The sequence below is a fragment of the Bicyclus anynana genome, chromosome 23 (genome assembly GCF_947172395.1).
Source record: "Bicyclus anynana chromosome 23, ilBicAnyn1.1, whole genome shotgun sequence".
Classification (NCBI taxonomy): Eukaryota; Metazoa; Arthropoda; class Insecta; order Lepidoptera; family Nymphalidae; genus Bicyclus; species Bicyclus anynana.
Genome location: NC_069105.1, coordinates 2,947,220 through 2,968,784, shown reverse-complemented (window position 1 = coordinate 2,968,784; position 21,565 = coordinate 2,947,220). Strand labels below are relative to the sequence as shown.

Sequence of the window (21,565 nt, the reverse complement as noted above, 5' to 3'; positions counted from 1 at the left end):
CATTTCAGGCTGTACAAAAGAAAGAATTTTCCATTTAATAAAATATGTAGTGCCTACCCTAGTATAGTAACCCTGTGCACCTCACTCGTCATAAGATTATTCCTTTATAGATGCCCATAGATGCAATATTAGAACCAAAGCCTAGGATAACTATACGTAATTTATGAATTCTGAAAGTTTGTCAGTCCATAATATGCATGCTGCATATTACTATACTTCATAAAATAGTGTAAGGTAAGTCAGGCTCTAAGTAAATCTAAAAATGTTTTAGTGAAGTTTTGCTATGCACATTTTGAAATTAAAATTATAAATGATGCAAACCAACTGAATTGAAGCCGTGATAACCCAGTGGATATGACCTCTGCCTTCGATTCCGAAGGGTGTGGGTTCAAATCCAGTCCAGGGCATGCACCTTCAACTTTTCAGTTGTGTGCATTTTAAGAAATTAAATATCACGTGTCTCAAACGGTGAAGGAAAACATTGTGAGGAAACCTGCATACCAGAGAATTTTCTCGATTCTCTGCGTGTGTGAAGTCTGCCAATCTGCATTGGGCCAGCGTATTGGCCTAACCCCTCTCATTCTGAGAGGAGATTCGAGCTCAGCAGTGAGCCGAATATGGGTTGATAATGATGATGCAAACCAAGTATAGAACCTATAACCAATAATGAAGCGAAACTCTATTAACTGCCATAGAGATGTAGTCAACAGTCAACAGTCAACACTAACCGCGGTGACAATCCCGCCTGTATAATTTAAACATGGGTTCCGCAGCCATTGTTAATATCACGCGGTGCACTATCGCAAAATCGCAAACAAATAGTGCAATTTATCTTGTTTTTTGTGTACCGCGTTGTAAAGATACACACTGTCTATACGTTTGGCAAGCGCGACAACTTCATCTAAGCTTATCTATACTAATATTATAATAAAGAGGAAAAATTTTGTATTTTGTTTTTATTTGAATAGGCTCAAAAACTGCAAAAACTGATTAGAAAATTAATTCACTGTTGGGAAGCTATATTATCCCCGGGTCGCTATATTTTATTCACGTATTTCTATAGAAACGCGATACTACGCGAGTAAATCCGCGAGGCATCCGCTACTATTCTTATAAAAAAGTAATATTTGATGTTTTGTTTGTTTGTTATGATTTAACTTGAAAATTACTAGACCGATTAAAAAAATGTCCCACCTATAAAAAGTTTATCTTCACTGAATAACAAAAGCTAATTTTATTAATAATTTATCCCCATGAGAGTATTTCCATGAAAACGAGAACTTACTTGAACTTGAATAAAATAATAAATATTTAAGGGGTATATACAACAAACGTTATTTTTTGCCTTTTTTCAACCAACGAAAAACAAAGAGAAGGTTAACAATTTGACGTGTATATACATATTTTTTATATATAACTTTTTACGGGTAACTTTGTACTGAGTAGTCCGATTTTTTTTTATACTTACATATAATATATACAGAATATAGTACAAAACCCTTCCTGCACGAGTCTGACTCGCACTGTCCAGTTGTTATTTTTTAATTTTATCCCGCTCGACGTTCTTACAGACAGTGTGTCACTGGTGTTATGTACGGGTAGGAAACAATGGCAAAGGCTTTTGATTGTCGCAACGCCATGAATATGCATTGATATGTATCGAGGGTGTCTCCATACGTTTTGGGGTTTAGCGCTTCGTAACAATACCTGCTTGATTCGGTTTTTGTTCGTGCTTGGATAAAGGGCTTGTGCTGGAACGGAACTTGTGTTATAGTAACTAGATTACATTATACTGTAGTGAAAACCCAGGGGGGATTATAAGTATATACAGGCATAGCTAGGCATCAACTCTTTAATCCGTTAATCGTTAATTAACGAAGTTAACATTTTGATTAACGGATTAACTTTTAAGTTAACTTTTGAAAATGTTAACGGACACGTTAACTTCCGTTAATATGTAGAAGTCCGTTAATCGTTAATCCAATGCCTACTATTTACCACGCGACGCGAAAGACAGGTTCAGACAAGTAAGAAATTATAAAAGATATTTTTTTCAAAGAAATTATCAAATTACTATATTTATATTAAAATTATAGATAAAATCAACTAAAAACAAATTATGGCACGTTTGCCCAGTGCTCACCCTTATTTTTCCAATGGTGATCAATGATATAAAATGCAATATTACACAGTCATATTAACGGATTAACGATTAACGTTAACTTGCGTTAATACTTCCGGAATGTAACGCTTTAACGTTTAACGAAGCTAACTTTTTTTGTAGCGGATTAACGATTAACGAAGTTAACTATTTGATTAACGGTGCCCAACTATGTATACAGGATGTCCCGTAAATATTACGACATACTTAACGAGGTGATAAAACCAACGCTTCAGTAATTTTTCAGCACATGGTATGACAAACTGCACTGAAAGTAGGGATTTTTTTAATTTTGTACATAAATCGATATAACTTTAGAACCATAAAATTTCGGCTAACATATATGGCGTTATTTAAAAGGCCTTAATGTCAGCTGTCACCCTGTAGAGTATTTCGTACTATTTACGGGATAGTATTACTGGACTACCACAAATGTACACCCTGTATATTTGTGGTAGCCACAAGGTATACTAGGGTGGCCACAGGACCATTTTAGGGTGGATACTGCCCAACCTACGAGTATATACGCCTATGTAGGTAGATATACCTTTTTTTTTTTTGGATATAAAAAATATATAATGCTGGAATGCAGTGAGAAATGGAATATAGTTAGGAATTATCTGGACACTATACTGAATATCAAGGAGAAGGATAAAAGAGAGAATGGGAAGTAAGACTCGCGACGTTGGTGGTAGGCTTTATGGCAGAAACACCAAACGTCTAGAAGGTAGGAGGGGTTTTTAGCCGGGAAGAGTCTGGCACTACCCAACATGGGTGTCCATGAGGATTTTCCCCCCTACGAAAAAAAAAAAAAAAAAAGATATACCTTGAATAGTTCTTAAAGTTTTTATAACACTTGTTAGTTTATCTTGTAAGCAAATTTTGAACCTAGTAACAACTATCTAAACAACAAACAAGCTAACAAGCAAAAAGCTAACAAGATTGACGGAAATTCGTATGTTGTTTTAAAACAAATGGTGTACGTTTTCTATAATATGTATTTGTTTAAATAGTTATTGGTTGTGAATTCTACTTAAGCACGTTAAAGTTACGTTAACGCGATACTGATACTATCGCGTTAACGTAAACGCGAATTTCTAAGGAATTGAAACAGCGCCATCTAGTGGACTACTGCACAACTGTTTCAATTCCATATAAAAAAATATTGCAGGCAGGTCATCTCCTCCCGGATAAAAATCCAGGTGGGGGTACGGGCCTCGAGGCTACGCCTCCTTGCCCGGGTAAGGCGCGGGGGATCTTGTTCCCCCGGTCATGTTCTTCCAGCCCCTTTCGGGGTTGAGACCTTTCGGCCTAAGGGTAGTCGACGAAAAATATTGAAAACTCCCACTAGGCTCTCAGAACCCTAATATAAGGTAGTACTTACCATTAATTCCTACATATTCTTGCGAATCTTTGGTGACATTGCAGTAACATGCTAATTCACTAACTTTAACGCATGTTACTTGACATATACGAAATTGAGATTATATCATGAAACAAATTAAAAAAAAAAAAAAAAAAATGTCATCTGGTGTCTACTGGTGGATATCATACAGTAGGTAGATGACATTTCTCAGTTTATTTGATGTTCATTTTAGATTGATATTAAACAAAAATTTAGTGAATAGGCCAGCTGGTCTACCTATCGTAAGTGACGTAAGTGAAAGGTGATTGCAATGAATTTTAAGGACAAGTTTTAAGCAGTTTGTTGCGATATAAAAATTAAAAACATTTACTATCGGGGGCGTAGCTCAGATGGTAGAGCGCTCGCTTAGCATGCGAGAGGTACCGGGATCGATACCCGGCGCCTCCAATATATATTTTTTTTAATAAAAAAAATAGTAGAGAAGTATGTACGGATGAGATTTTTAACTCAGTATCTCATAGCCTGACCAAAAAAAGTAATTGATTAATTAGTTATTAATTGTTATGATTATTACGTTACTTTAATCTAACACAATCCTTGTTCATCAATCACCAGACCCTTTAATTAGAAAAAAACACTTTAAAGCTAATAGTTTCTACGAGAACTTTAAGGATATCTAGCAAAGGGTTGCCGCGAAGCTAAGGGTCAAGCGACTGAAGTCATGGTGTCTTATACCTTGTAGAAAATATCAAAAAATGTGTTTCATACTTTCACAATTAAGGATCTGGACTTTTAACTATAATACTTTCCACACTTACAGCCACCACGGTTATCCTACTAATAATATAAACGCGAAAGTTTGTATGGATATTTGGATGTTTGTTACTCTTTAACGCGGCTACTACAGAAGCGATTTGGCTGAAATTTGGAATGGAAATAGATTTTACTCTGGATTAACACATATGTTACTTATTGTCCCAAAAAAATCCATGGTTTTCCGAGATTTGCGAAAACTGATGATTTGATGATATGAATGTTTGTTACTCTTTCCCGCCTCGACTACTGAACTGAATTAGCTGATATTGGATATTAAGATTTATTATAGCCTGGATTAACACATAGGCTACTTTTTATCCCGGAAAAATCCATGGTTCCCGAGGAATTTGTAAAAAACTGAATTCCACGCGGACGAAGTTGCGGGCGTCCGCTAGTATAGCAATATAGCTAGCCATAATTGGATACCGTAGGTACTTACCAGCGGCGAAGAGTTCATGCAAGCCGATTCCCACCTTACCTTTAAAATCCATACATATTCATTGTTATACTGTATCCAGATATAATTGTAAAAGCAACTGGAGTTTTTATCACGCTGTATGAATTTTATTTTCTTTGGGACGGCTTACCTTCATCTAAATACCATCCTTCGCCACTGGTGCTGCATGCATGCTGCATGGAGCATGGGCTGACAAACTGTTCCTCTCTGAAACACCTTCTAAGTGAGTCCCTCTGTCTTGTTTATCTGTTTATTACTCATAACATGTAGTATATCTCGCCACGCAAGCTCTCGTCCTGCGAGCATATAATTTCTAGAAAATTAAGTGAAACCTGACGTTACAATTCAGTTAAAGCTCACCAATTTCATTAATTTGATACACATTGTTACTGTACACAAAGACAACTAACTGTACACTAACAATAATTATAGTAATTATTATCAAAACAGTTCGTTGTAGTATGGGAGACCATGGTGCAATTAATCATTTTAAAAGTCATGTCATCATCATCAGCGACCCATTTTTAGACTTAATGTTGAGCACAAGTCTCAGAGTGAGAGGGGTCAGGCCAATAGTCCAAACGCAAAGAATTAAGAAAATTCTCTGGTATGCAGGTTTCCTCACGATGTTTTTCCTTTACCGTTTGAGAATCGTGATATCTTAATATGCACATAACTCAAAAATTGGAGGTGCGTGCCCCGGACCGGATTAAAACCTATGCACTCTGAATCGAAGGCAGAAGGCCACAGGGCTATTACGGTGATTAAAGTCATAAGTTGCAATAAATAGTGAATCATTATCAACCCATTTTCGGCTTACTGCTGAGCTCGAGTCTCCTCTCAGAATGAGAAGAGTTAGGCCAATAGTCTACCACGCTGGCCCAATGCGGATTAGCAGACTTCACACACGCAGAGATTTAAGGAAATTCTCTGGTATGCAATAAAATATGGAATAACATCGTGAGGAAACCTCACGATGTTATTCCTTCACCGTTTGAGAAACGTGATATCTTAAAATGCACATAATTGAAAAATTGGAGGTGCATGCCCCAGATCGAATTCGAACCCACGCCCTCCGGAATTGCAGGCAGAGGTCATATCCACAGGGCTATTACAGCTCTTTCACTGAGAAAAAAAATACGAATATGATATTTTTTTTATATATAAAGGTCTTTTATCAGAACTCACGTAAAATATACTCAGTTCTACTAGGTACATGATACTGACGTATCTTATTTTCCTTATTCCAAGGAAAAGCGAAATCAAGTAAAACTATAATTATATAAAAAATAATTTAATAACAGCTAAAACTTCCCTTCTAATATAATTATAAATAACACACTCCACACAAAATCCCGTACGTTACTCGTATAAAATTCAATTATCAATGCAATTAAGAACTCCATTAATAAATTCGCATAAAAATATTAAACGTGTTTTCAAAGCATAACTCTTTCTGATATTTTTTAATAATTCTGTATTATATTCATCGCATGAACTAAAAATGATCTATTGAATAGACTGATTGTTCGATATTTAATCTGTAGTTGGTATGATTTCTACAATAATTAGTAATCTATACTAATAATATAAAGCTGAAGACTTTGTTTGTTTGTTTGTTTGAACGAGCTAATCTCAGGAACTACTGGTCCGAATTGAAAAATTTTTTCAGTGTTAGAAAGCCCATTTATCGAGGATGGCTATAGAGTATATATTATCCCCGTATTCCTACGGGAACAGGAACCACGCGGGTAAAACCACGCGGCGTCAGCTAGAACTGAATACACCGCCGCGTCCACGGCTTGCAATTGGTCGATTCGCCAATGCTGCCAAATTGGACAATCAACGCACTCGACGCCACCGTCAACGTATTGAAAAATTAATTACCATCGAAATTCGTACCGGTTCGTAACCGTGACAGCGTGGTGCAAATCTAATAACTCAATTTTTTTATAAGGAATAAGCTCGCGCTTGACCACGATCTCACCTGATGGTAAGTGTAGATGTAGCCTAAGGTGATACACGCTTGCCTAGAAGATGCCTATTCACTGTCTATCTTAAAGATGCCCAAGTTGTAAGAATTAGGAAAAACTGACTTCGGGAGAGAGTTCCATACACTAGCCATGCGATTAAAAAACAAAGAAGCAAATCGATTCGTACGAGTTCTACCTTTTAAACGAAGTACAAATCTTTTGACAACCGTCTCTTGGACTACAAACAGTTGGATATATTATCAAAGCCGAAAGCAATTAGGGAACTCTAACACAATATAAGGTTACCCTCTATACGATATGTTTGTTTTGTTTACAAGGGGGTTTTCAGACTGAGTAATAATAATTACCTATTGAAATCATAACCATGGTAATTTTCCTTTATGACGTAACCTGCTCCTAAGTCATATTCCATAGCATTTATTGAAAGTATGCGCGGTGGATATACAAGACGGAGGTCCTGGGTTCGATCCCCGGCTGGGCCGATTGAGATTTTCTTAATTAGTCCAGGTCTGGCTGGTGGGAGGCTTTGGCCGTGGCTAGTTACCACCCTACCGGCAAAGACGTACCGCCAAGTGATTTAGCGTTCCGGTACGATGCCGTGTAGAAACCGGAAGGAGTGTGGATTTTCATCCTCCTCCTAACAAGTTAGCCCGCTTCCATCTTAGACTGCATCATCACGTATACTTTTAAATACCAAAATGCAATTTTTGAAACTATACATAGTTATTACGCTTTTATCGCGTATATTTTCTAGTTAAGCGCGCTTGCATTTTGAGCGAAAAATATACTGCACTAGTTACAATAAGTAAATTTTGTAAAAATCTAGAGTAAGGTTAGGTTAGAACGTAAACGAAACAGGTGCCTTAGGGCAGTGCTTAGATTCGTCATCAACCCATATTCGGCTCACTGCTGAGCTCGAGTCTCCTCTCAGAATTAGAGGGGTTAGGCCAATAGTCCACCACGCTAGCCCAATGCGGATTGGCAGACTTCACACACGCAGAGAATTAAGATAATTCTCTGATATGCAAGTTTCCTCACGATGTTTTCCTTTACCGATTGAGACACGTGATATTTAATCTCAAAATGCACACATCTGAAAAGTTGGTGGTGCATGCCCGCAACCGGATTTGAACCCACACCCTCCGGAATCGGAGGCAGAGGTCATATCCACTGGGCTATCACGGCTTATAGTGTTTAGATTATAACCTGTTATTTCACTGAACCAATTCAGGGATTTGTTCAGGGAAAAGATAAAATCGTGTTTTTATTTTAACATTCTTCGTGATCTGATCAAATTCCTTAGGAAAATGACCAAATCCGTGTTTTTGTCACATCCCTGAGACATACTTACTTCCATACTTTATAAACGTCAGAACACGTTGGTTCTAGCCTTGTATATTTTCTTAAACTATTCACTGAATTAGCGCCAGAAAGTATCACGACTAGTACGCAGAAATCTTCTATATTTTCCAGAACTTCCAGAACCAGTGCTAGACTGTAAGTGCGTACTGACCATGTATTCTTTCAATATACGCCATTCCATACACATAAGGGTCGTGATCATCTCTATCTAACACTCAAAAAATCGGACCAGTAGTTCCTGAGATTAGCGCGTTCAATCAAACAAACAAACTCTTCAGCTTTATAATATTAGTATCATCGTCGTCATCAACCCATATTCGGCTCACTGCTGAGCTCAAGTCTCCTCTCAGAATGCGAGGGGTTAGGCCAATAGTTCACCACGCTGGCCCAATGCGGATTTCACACACGCAGAGAATTAAGATAATTCTCTGGTATGCAGGTTTCCTCACGATGTTTTCCTTCATCGATCGAGACACGTGATATTTAATTTCTTAAAATGCACACAACTGAAAAGTTGGAGGTGCATGCCCCGGACCAGATTCGAACCCACACCCTCCGGAATCGGAGGCAGAGGTCATATCCACTGGGCTATCACGGCTCAATATTAGTATAGATTTATGTAATACAATTAACAAAATACTATAGATTATAAGCTGATCTGAGCTGACCGTGATCAAAGACTGTATTGTAACCAGCCCCCCTAGCCAAGTGGCAAGTCGATTCTCTTTCTACGATCGCTAACGCTTCGAAAACTAGAAACATGTATGGGAATGACATTTGCTATCAACAGGTCACGTGATCAAGATCTGTCATTCCCATACATATTTTTATTTTTCGAAGCGTTAGCGATCGTAGAAAGAGAATCGACTTGCCACTTGGCTCCCTAGCCAAGTGGCAAGTCGATTCTCTTCAATAGAGATAGGACAGAGGCAATCATACAAATTGGCTTTTCATTTTCTTTACAATTAAAACTGACTTGATAGATGTCGGCATTTTGTGAACAAAAAGTTTTATGAGCGCTTCGAATGAAAAATATTACCAATTTGTTGAAGACCAAGTACTCCTCGAGTTTTGAAGAATGCTGAAAGAAACCTCACAATTTGACACCCTGTCTTATATTCAATGGCTGCCATTTTTATTCAACCGACTTCAAAAAAAGGTGGCGGTTCTCAATTAGACGGGTGTATTTTTTTAAGTTTTTACTTCACAAATACTTTTTTCGTTTGAAATTGTATACTTCTAGATTGGTCCCATTTCATTTTCTTGAAAAACGGTTTAGTAATTTTGTGTAACAATTATATTGTAATTGTTTAACTGAAACACGTTTTTGAAGTCGGTTCCATTTTTAGTATTCCGAACGTACATAGTACACGGAACCCTTATTATGTTAATAGATTATTTGAGACAATATTTTATTCGCGGCTTTGTGACATAATCGATAGATGTCTCTTTATTTATCACTAGCAAACCACTCACGGTTTCACTACGCAGTAATGAGAATCAAATCAAATCAAATCAAAAATCATTTATTTCAAGTAGGCTCAGTTTACAAGCACTTTTGATACGTCAGTTGACTATTTGTAAAGATTCTACCACCGGTTCGGAAGGCAGGTTCTGCTGAGAAGAAACCGGCAAGAAACTCAACATTTGCTCTTTAAAAAAAATCATACAATATTATTATAAACAATTGATGACAACATTACAATTTCTTATAGTTTTACTTCCAGTGTGAAGGTGGAAGCTGATTCAAGGGATAAAATATAGTATGTGTTACTTGCTGATAATATAGAGACTGAGCTGTCATAAAACGACAAAGAATTAGCCATCACAGTCTCTGAAACTATTATTATTTTTGCAACAATAAATTTTATTGCAAACGAAAACCGTGTACGATGAGGAGCCGTGATAGCCCAGTATATATGACCCCTGCCTTCGATTATGGGGGGCGTAGGTTCGAATTCGGGGTATATGCACCTCCAGCTTTTCAGTTGTGTGCATTTTAAGAAATTGAAGATCACGTGTCAAACGGTAAAGGAAAACATCTTGAGGAAACTTGCACACCAGAGAATTTTCTTAATTCTCTGCGTGTGTGAAGTCTGCCAATCCGCATTGGGCCAGCGTGATGGACTATTGGCCTAACCCCTCTCATTCTCAGAGGAGACTTGAACTCAGAAGTGAACCGAATATGGGTTGATAATGATAATGATGATGAAAACCGTGTACAAAATATATTCCATACATAGTATTTTACTCGTACCTAATGATATTCAAAGTATTGTTTGTTGGTAGTTTGTATTTAGTTAGGGATGCACAACATAGCTGTTTTGGAGTTCGTCAAAGTTGCTAACAGAGGCACGTGAGGCGTGACAAATTGTGAACATTGTTGGCTGCTCGGCAAACTGCAGACAGTTCACGAACTGCTTTCAGAGCAAGCTACTTTATGCATTTATGTGAAACATCCTTAATGGCCGCACAATACAATTTTCAATTTAAAATTTTGAAAATCTCTTATCAGTGTTGTTATTATGTTATAACTAGCTGACGCCGCGCGGTTTCACCCGCGTGGTTCTCGTTACCGTAGGAATACGGGAATAATGTATAGCCTTCCTCGATAAATGGGCTATGTAACACTGAAAGAATTTTTCAAATCGGACCAGTAGTTCCTGAGCTTAGCGCGTTCAATTAAACAAACAAACAAGCCCTTCAGCTTCATATATTAGACGATAAATGGGCTATCTAACACTGAAAGAATTTTTCAAATTGGACTTTTACTTCTTGAGATTAGCGCGTTCAATAAAACAAACAAACAAACTCTTCAGCTTATATATTAGTACAGATAATTAGGTACATTTTAAAAATATTAAAAATCTTTTATATTTTTGAAATTTTATAATCTTATTTAGATGAAAATTCATACAGTTTTAGCTTCTTACATAAAACGTGATATTTTCTAAAATATGAACTATAAACATAAACGCACAAATAACAAAGGTATTTATAATTTTGTTTAAACGTCCATACAAATCTTACGATCATTATGATCTACGACGTCATTAATTCATGCTGTTTAGTATAGAGCGTTTTTCAGAGATCAGTGGCAATGTCGCAAATAATTATGACCCTTTAAATCCCTGTAGGTCCGAAAGTAATAATCGCAGAAACTGTTACTTTTACAAAATTGCTGTACTATTAACATACTCCTAATTTATATACAACTTATAAAACTGTCATAATCCCTATTTTGTAATGCTATTTGATTTGTTACTCAGGGTAATATATATTAGGTGCTAACGACCGCCCGTGACTCCATCCGCCTAAAATTTAGTTTTTGCATATTCCACGGGAACAACAGCATAATTATGTTCTGCTTCAAGTTCCAAATTATGTCTTTACCTAAATTTCATCCAAAAAAATTCAATATCTTAATTTCTATGAACGATAGGTAAACAATGTAAACGACCATAATTGTAGAGCAAAAGTATTAAGTAAACATTTTCAAATTTCATCGGAAAAATGAGATTTTGTGAGAATGACCTTTTTTCAAGATAGCGAAAAACGCAAAAGAAAATCTTGGTCCAGAATTTGATGTTAGACTTTTCTAGTGTCCTCCCCACGTCATATCCAAAATTCAGCTTTTTCCCTTGCTTAATTTGCATTACTAAATGTCACTAAAATGTGATAAAAAGTTATGTACTCGAGATACATAATAGGCCTGCAGATAAAAAGAAATCAAAAATATTGGAGGCGCCGGGTATCGATCCCGGTACCTCTCGCATGCTAAGCGAGCGCTCTACCATCTGAGCTACGCCCCCGATAGAAAAAACATTCAAATTAACAATTCAATTGAACTAATAAAGCCTTTTGAATTAATGTAGTGAAAGTGTAAGGCCGTTCTCCCGTAATAGTCTAAGAACCGACATTAAAAAAACATAACCTCAACTGTTATTTATTTGAGATAAGAAATAAATAGGTAGAACATATTTACAGTGACTTATTGCAAGGTTGCCTGGTTGAGTAAATTGCGGCCAGACACACTTTTCACACACTTTTTTTCATACTTTTTGATTTGATTTGATTTGAAATCTAGGAAACCGTGAACTAGATCAAAAGCAACTTAATACTATTAAGTTAAGCATAAAATAAGCTTTCATTTGGCATATTAGACGACAAATTAACTAATAAAGTTATTTATAAAATATTAATTAACTGTTTATTTCTGGCAACCCTATAGTTACCGCGTGAAAGCTGGCAACCTATACGTTTTAAATTCTGTTGAGTATAATCTCTTAACTTTATTAAATTTCATAAAAAATATTCAATGTTAATATTTTATATCTATTATTTCTCATCCCAAATAAATAACTGATGAGGGTATATATTCCGTATGCCGGATCTCGCACTATAAATTAAAATGAATATAACGAACTCAAACGGTCTCAAGCATAGTAAACTATTAAAGTTAAAACCTAGCATTTATAATAAAGAAATGAAGAGAAACAACATGAGTGCATGCCTTAACACAAAATGAGTTTATTTATTTTAATTAATTAACATTTTGAAGCCGCGGCGCGAAGTTTTCCGACAGTTGAGAAAAGTTGAAATGAAGCGCAAAGTTTTTATTACAAATACTTGGTTTATTTGCGTCAGTAAATAGAGAAATTCGTTCAACTTAACGATGCTTTAAATCGCGAACATCGCGTGTTTGTTCACGTGATTCCCACTTCGGTTACTTTGATAAACTTCGTAAACTTAATCGTTTAGGGGAAATCCTGACACTTATTTTGCTTATACAACTTTGTGATCAATTTTTAGCCACAGAATCTTTTTAGCTACGACCATTTTTATTATTATCAGCCAACTAAAGACTAGACCTTCCTAGATCTGGTCTTTAGTTGGTCCAGCTAAAGACTAGGTCTACCTAGACCTGGTCTTTAGTTCCTTTTAATCGTGATTTACTGGGCCTGTTCATGTGATTCCCACTTCGGTTACTTTGATAAACTTCGAAAACTTAATCGTTTAGGAGAAATCCTGACACTTATACAACTTTGTGATCAATCTTTAGCCACAGAATTTTTTTAGCTACGACCATTTTTATTATAATCAGCCAACTAAAGACTAGGCCTTCCTAGATCTGGTCTTTAGTTGGTCCAACTAAAGACTAGGCCTACCTAGACCTGGTCTTTAGTTCCTTTTAATCGTGATTTACTGGGCCTGTTCATGTGATTCCCACTTCGGTTACTTTGATAAACTTCGAAAACTTAATCGTTTAGGAGAAATCCTGATACTTATACAACTTTGCGATCAATTTTTGGCTTTGGCATTCTACAAACCGACCCAACTAAAAACCAGGCCTTCCTCCTCATTAGGATATAGGCTATGGAGCTTAAACCCATCAAGCTGCTCCAATGAGAGTTGGCGGGATTAGAGTTACAACTGGAGGCCGTTGGATCAGCTTCCACCTTCAGGAAGTAAAATTATAAGAAATTGTAATGTTGTTGTCAATTGTAAATTATAATAATGTATGACTTTTTTTAAAAAAAGCAACTGTTGGGTTTCTTCTCAGCAGAATCTGTGGTAGAATCTTTACAAATAGTCAACTGACGTATCAAAAGTGCTTGTAAAGTGAGCCTACTTGAAAGAAATGAATTTTAAATTAACTTCTGATTCGATAAAAAGCACAGTTCCTTTAAATCGTGAATGAGTGTGCTTGTTCACGTGATGCCTATTTTGGTTACTTTGACAAACTTCGTAAAATGTAGAGTAAAATCTTGTACAACTTTGTGATTAATCTTTGGCTACAGAATCTTAACTCTCTGACTTTTAAACTCCGACCAAATTTCATCCTAATCAACCTAATTTCTTGGTCTGTTATAGGGTCAGGCCTCCTTCTATAGGGTAAGGAGATGAGGAGTCTAAACTCACCAAGATAGTAATTGATTTTGAGTGTATTTTTTTGTTTCGATAGATACCCTAAAAGTTTCATCTTTACTTAATAATGTTTTTAATAGGTTTGCCACGAATCTTAGAGACTCGGGGTAGGATTTCTTGTAAATGCCGGGTAAAATATATAAAAATACTTTGTTACTTTCTGCTGGTGGGAGGCTTCAACCGTGGCTAGTTACCACCCTACCGTCAAAGTCGTACCGATAAAGCGATTTAGCGTTCCGGTACGATGCCGTGTAGAAACCGAAAGAGGTGTGGATGGATCATCCTCCTCCTAACAAGTTAGCCTGCTTCCATCTTAGACTGCATCATCACTTACCATTAGGTGAGATTGTAGTCAAGGGCTAAGTTGTGAAGAAAAAAAACACCTTCGTCACTATGGTCCAAGCTATAAAGTTGCCATGAAGAAGAAGTTGGTTAAGTCGCGCCCCTTGCCTTGAAAATAACATGAAGCCATGTACGTCATTATTATTAATATGAGATTGTGGTTACAAAGATCTTTATCACTTTGGGGCTTCATTCCATCCACAAAAAATAGCATGGTGGGTGTAATCTCCAGAATCCTCAAAAACTCTTGTATTGAGAGGTCCTATAACGTATGCCTTATATGAAAGTGATGACGAAAATAATATTTTAGTCTCTGTTTTCCCATAAGGTCTCCTTTATAGCTCCAGATATATCTCCAGATATAGCTATAAAGGTGCTATCTGCCAGATATACTCTCATAGCCCCAGATACCAGTGGCGTGCACTGTTTTGTAGGTTTAGGTGTACTCTTCTATAACAAGATCCCTAAGTCTGTGATGGACCTGCCAATGCATAGCTTTAAGCAATGTGTTAAAAAAAAAACATTTACTTAGTCGAGGTTACTACAACATTGATGAGTTCCTTAAAGATAAAAGCGCTTAAAGGCCGTTGGATCAGCTTCCACTTTCACACAAAAGTAAAACTATAAGAAATTGTAATGTTATCATCAATTGTAAATTATAATACTGTATGATTTTTTAAAAAGAGCAACTGTTGAGTTTTTTGCCTGTTTCTTCTCAGCAGAACCTACCTTCTGAACCGGTGGTAGAATCTTTACAAATAGTCAACGTACGTGTCAAAAGTGCTTGTAAACTGAGCCTACTTGAAATAAATGATTTTTGATTTTGAGACTCATGACTAGGGTAAGACTAAGCACTAAAATCGAAAACTTCGCAAGACTAAGCACTAAAATCGAAAACTTCGCTTTATATGTAGGATATACCACACCATTGCCAGATTCTTTAACATATGTATCTACATAGGCATCTAATGGGTATCTCCAACATGCCATTACGCAAAATGAGAGTAAACGATACTAAGACATTTGTGCTTAAGTCACGTACGGCCTTTCACTTCGAACAAGATTCATGATTACTCTTATCGATAAAACCAAGGTTGTGGCGACCTCAATAACGCTTTGATTAACTCGCAGTCGTCTTGTTCGATTACCGATTGTGTTACTTTTTAATTTATGTTCTCTATGACCGAAAAGGATCGATATTCGACAAAAAAAAAACTAAATAAGTTAGTTGTGTATGTTTGTTTATGCGTAATTAATTTCAAAAACTATTTAGGCATTTTTATTCAAAAGCATGTTTTTTCAATCACCTTAATTAAAATAATCTTTGCATAACTAAGCTAAGTACCTACCTACTTTGGTTGACAGTAAAATAACATATATAAATGTAATTTGTAACATTTTTATTATAAAAAGAACCAAAGATATAAATCAACGCGTACACGAATCAAATAGAAAAGCCTCAGAGAAAATGGCGCACCCCCGAGTAATGTGTCGTTTTCAATTTCGACACATCCTGTAGATATATCAGCTGGTTGCCAATTCTATTGACTTATCGCTAACTCTCTGGCGGGGTTACCTTTGAGGAAATATGAGAGGGATAGATAGCTACATTATTTTCATGTTAGAAGAAAGGGAACGAATTTATGTGGTAATTTTTTGGCCACACTTTTAACATCTAGTTAAATACCTTTTTTGTGTAACGAGTGTTTGTAGATATAGAATTGACATCATCTTTACTAATATTGTAAAGAGGTAAAGTTGTAGGGGGGTAAATAGGGGGTAAATAATATTATCTGGATATACTATATCTAACTGATTTTAATAGTTCTTTTACCACTTGAAAGCCACGTTATTTGTGAGTGTCATAGGCTATATTTTAACCCTATAAGGCTATAGTTTTACTTCCTGTGTGAAGGTGAAAGCTGATCCAATGACCTCCAAGCGCTTTTATCTTTAAGGAATTCATCAATGGTGTAGTAACCTCGACTAAGCAAATGTTTTTAACACATTGCTTATGCATGCATTGGCAGGACCATCACAGTCTTGGGGATCTTGTTATAGAAGAGTACAAAAGATTTTTTTACTCTTTGGAGACGATATGCAGAAATAACTAACTTATGCCCGTGTCTAGTAAGACGTGGGTATAAATCTCGTTTTCGTTAGTAAAAATTAATATTTTGTCTTACATAGACATTATGTGTATATCTTTTTTCATATCATTTCCCCTATCTATCTATCTATCTATGTTTCATTCACCTCCCTCACAATGCGTCGTAGGTGTTATATCAGATAAGCTATTCATGATCGCTCAGCCGAATCGCGTTATATCGATGACGATGCAATAGCTTACGCAAAGCCTAATGTGCCATTATAATTTCGCAAACCAATCATTCGTCTTTGATTGTTTGTCCAAGTTAGAAGCGTTCCCAAATGAGTATTTCAAAGTTAAAGCCAAGCTAAAGGTCAAATTATTGATTTAGATTAATCTTCAAATTATATACTTTTATATTATTTTTACTTTCTAAAACAATCACCAAGGACTTAAGTTATTGTCACCTCAAAAGTAATGTAATTTTATAAATAAATAAACCTTATCCGATAAAGAATTAAAACCCGTAAAATCAGAGTCTCTAGCTCTCTGACATCGATTGTCTTTCCACTAACGCTAACGCTTCGAAAACTAAAAAAATGTGCGAATGATATATCCGATTGATAAGTTGATCACGTGACCTATCGATAACAAAATGTCATCTCCATACATTTTTAGATTTCAAAGCGCTTGTAGAAAGAGATTTTATATGTAACAGGGCAACAGGCCTTGCTGAAATATCTATTAATTTCGCATAACATTATTCACTTACTAAGACACTAGCGGACGCCCGCGTGGATTTTAATGTAAACTTTCAAGCCCTATTTCACCACTTTAGGGGTTTAATTTAAAAAAAATTTTGAATCACATTATATTTCATATTTTTTTATGATTTATAAACAATTTTTTAAAACTGTAACTTTGAAAATGAAGGACATTCCATACAAACTTTCAATCCCTATTTCAATCCCAATTTATTTTCGTTTTCAATAAAAATATCCTATAACCTTCTTTCTATGTTATAAACCGTGACAAGTTTCATTTGAATCAGTAGTTTCAACGGGATTCCCGAAAAATAAAAAAAACACAGACAGACAAAAAAATCGAAAAAAAACATTATTAGCTTCAGTATCGATTATATAATGCCCCTCAACAAAAAATTTCAAAATATCTTCAATGTACAGAATTTTACCTGTTACAGTTTTATTATAAGTTCTAGATGGCGCTAGTAATACGTTGTCACGGTAACGTTTGGTGTTACAAATGGTATAAGTGATTGCGCGTATGCTGTCAAGCGAAGGCAAGTGGCAGAAATATGCACAAATGCTCCGGAAAATAATGATAAGAAAGGAAGAAAAGGAAAAAGAGGAGAAAAAGAAATGGGAAATACCCTAGAGGCAGTTAGCACGATGTAATGCCATGCAGTTCCGTGCTAACTCTGACGATAAAAAAAAAAAAAAAAATGGTATAAGTAAAATCTCAAATTGCGAAGTATTGTATAGTATTTGTCCAGTTTTATTATAAGCATAGATATAGATAGATAGATAATACTTTGTCAATGTATACTGTATAGAGAAAAAACATTTCACCTGTCGGCTTTTTAATAGGTTTAGGCAAGTAGTTCTAGCTACGTGGACACTCCAAACGATATGAAAGAAATAATAAAAGTGGACGTAATAAAAATATACATTTTCTGGAACATATTAATCGTTTTCTACGAATTGCTTCGAACGTGGTCCTGTACTATATTTTGTTATTATTCTGTAATGTGTGGGAAAAACCCAGGTCCCAAAATACAGAAAATGTATTCAGAGTTCTACGTAGAATCTATAAAAAAAGTCAAACATGACGTTTCAATAGTGCTATAGTCCGGCCAAATTAAACCAAAAATTTTATGATCTATAATTTTTGTCTGAGGTATTTTTATGATAGAACTTACCGTTTTGCTGATAATCGCGAAAAACTCATTTTTTTGAGCTTTGACCTTGAATATTTTTTTTTCCTTACAGGGGAAAGATGGGGTACTTTCAGATTTTGTTTTTAATTATATTTTAAACAATCTTACCGATATTCAGCTTGGTGGGAATTTATGTAACTTCGAATGTTTAAATTGACCGGATTACTAGTGTAAACTAAGCCTCATCATCATCAACAATCCATATTCGGCTCACTGCTGAGCACGAGTCTCCTCTCAGAAAGAGAGAGGATTGGCAGACTTCACATATGTAGAGAATTAAGAAAATTCTCTGATATGCAGGTTTCCTCACCGATTGAGACACGTGACATTTAATTTCTTAAAATGCAGACAACTGAAAGTTGGAGGTGCATGCCCCGGACCGGCTTCGAACTTACACCCTCCGGAATCGAAGGCAGAGGTCATATCCACTGAGCTATATAGATATTTTGATTTTTATTTTGAGGTTTTTATTTTTTAAGAAGGCGAACTTTGAAATGGCTTTTGTCCAAACTGTTCAGGTTGAGCCAAGTCTTCTAGCACATTTCTAAAGTTTTTAACACAGAGGTAAGCAAATCAAGTAATACCACGTTAAAGCACTAGCATAGAGCTGAAGTGGCAATGGGCGGGGCAAATAGTTTGAAGAGCCGATGGACGTTGGGGTCCCAAAGTGCTGGAATGGCGACCCTGCACTAGTAAGCGCAGTGTTGGCCGACCCCCCACCAGGTGGACTGACGACATCAAGCGAGTCGCAGAGATTCTCTAGATGCAGATGGCTTAGTATCGTGATGTTTGGAAGTCCTTACAAAAGGCCTATGTCCTGCAGTGGTCGTCCATCGGCTGATATGATGATGATGATGGTAGACGCTTATAACTTGAACCACAAGTATTAATGACTTGTACATAATGGCTGTCAATATAGGAAACCAGTCATAACTCAGCGACAGGAATTCCATTGATCTATACTACACATATTCGTGTAGGAAATGGTTTGTTGAATCCATATTTCAGCACATCGACTATGTCTTGAACATACATTCGACTTATTCAATTCAAAATTAAATTCGTTTATTTTAAGTAGGTTTAGATTAAAAGAACTGTTAAATTGTATTTATTTTTAAATGATATTCTACATCAAGAACTTATGAAAAGCAGAATTTTCCATTTCAGTAGAAGTTTTGACGGCCTCCGTGGCGCAGTGGTATGCGCGGTGGATTTACAAATCGGAGTTCCTAGGTTCGACCCCCGGCTAGACAGATTGAGATTTTCTTAATGAGTCCAGGTCTGGGAGGCTTCGGCCGTGGCTAGTTACCCTACCGGCAAAGACGTACCGCCAAGCGATTTAGCGTTCCGGTACGATGTCGTGTAGAAACCGAAAGGATTGTGGATTTTCATCCTCCTCCTAACAAGTGATGATGCAGTCTAAGATAGAAGCGGACTGCAAGAAGACTGCATTATCACTTACCATCAGGTGAGATTGTAGTCAAGGGCTAACTTGTAAATATTAAATAAAAGAATTACGGAAATAAAATATAGCCTATGTTACTTCCTGCTAATGTACACTGAGAAAAAAATCCTGGTGCGTTATACTTAAAATACGTAGCAAACCAGACACTATTACGCTTATAGTCGGCACTTTGTTGTATACAAGCTCCACATACATGGTGTTGCTTCTAAACGGCACAGTATCTGCTGAAGCAAAGCTGCATCTTTACTAAGTATACAGCAATTATTGTACGTATGCTGCACCTGTAGTAAGTAGTAATGTGCAAGCTCCTTAAGTACGTAGCTCGTTTAAGTAGCTTATTTTTCTCAGTATGGCTATTCATTGAAATAATTGAAATTAATCAAGTAATTTGGGAGCTTACTCAATTCAAACAAATGAACTATCAAAACTTTCCGCTTATTATAGACTAGCGGATGTTTGCAATTTCGTTCGCGTGAATTCTGCTATTTATAATGTATAAACTAACCACCATATTCATAACAGGAATTAAAATTAAAACACCAATTTTCGTCAAAGTAAAGTGGTTTCTACAGTTTCAAGTTCACTTTACTTTGAAGAACTTTGAGGTGTAAATCCTAATCCATGTTTATTAATACGGCTGTAAGAAAATAAAAAAAATTACTAACATTATAATGTCTCTAAGCCCCATAGTTCTTACTATTATAATAGGAAGGGAGGCCTGCCTACCCTCACGACTCATTACGAACTACCCATGAAGGAATTACCCATTTTGAAAAAATTGTACACTGTTATGCCTACCCTAGTTGATAACCTTGTATACGCCACTGCTGACCCAATATTGGGCCGTTCGAATAGGCTGATAAAAAAATCTTGAAACTGAATTCTCAGTAAAATCTCTTTACCATAGGAACAAACACATGCCCAGTTTGGAACTGGAACGAAATACTTTACCTCCCTCCAATAACGAGCAAAAAAAGGTTCTTTTTCATACACACAACATCTTTTCACGGCTTTTTAATTCCAACATCTTTTGTAGTACACGACCATTACACGGCTTTTTAATCCCAACCGCCGCCGCCCATTAAAAAGAACCTTCCCCGGTCAATGCCGATAGCGTTATAGTAGACGATCCGCATTAGAAACGACCTTCACCCATCAGGCCAAGTTAAAATTTTTTATGGAGTTTACTTTCTCCTTATTTATCATACAAAAATCACTACCTGCAGTGATTTTTTTTCATAAACGGGACTATCAACTTTTTTATGTTTAAGGCAAGAGTGAATAGGCATCTTCTAGGCAAGCGCGGTTCTTAAACTTTAAAATAGCTTGAAGCACAATGACGAAAATTTGGTAGGCAGTTAGTTATATAGGTATGCAGTAAGAACAGACTTTACGACAGGGTCAGATTAAGGAGGTCTAAGGGTTGACAAGGCCGTGGATATGTAAAACACTTACAACACTGAAGAATTAAAAAAAAAGATGGGTGAAGGTCATTTTTAATCCGGATCTCAGACTATTACAGGTTACGTGCATTTATCGAGAAGGAAGGGCATAAAAAATAACAGGGCATAACTCCGTCCCCTTTATGGGCCTATATCGGACGGAACACGTCTATTTATAAAGGGTAA

General features: G+C 36.3%; 2 non-coding genes across 2 annotated transcripts; one reads left to right on the top strand and one right to left on the bottom strand.

The window, feature by feature from the left end:
• Positions 1-3,901: 3,901 nt before the first annotated feature.
• Trnaa-agc (transfer RNA alanine (anticodon AGC)) lies at positions 3,902-3,974 on the top strand. The gene has a single exon. It is a non-coding gene; the product is annotated as a tRNA-Ala (tRNA).
• A 7,921-nt stretch (positions 3,975-11,895) lies between these two features.
• Trnaa-agc (transfer RNA alanine (anticodon AGC)) lies at positions 11,896-11,968 on the bottom strand. Its single transcript has one exon. It is a non-coding gene; the product is annotated as a tRNA-Ala (tRNA).
• Positions 11,969-21,565: the final 9,597 nt, after the last annotated feature.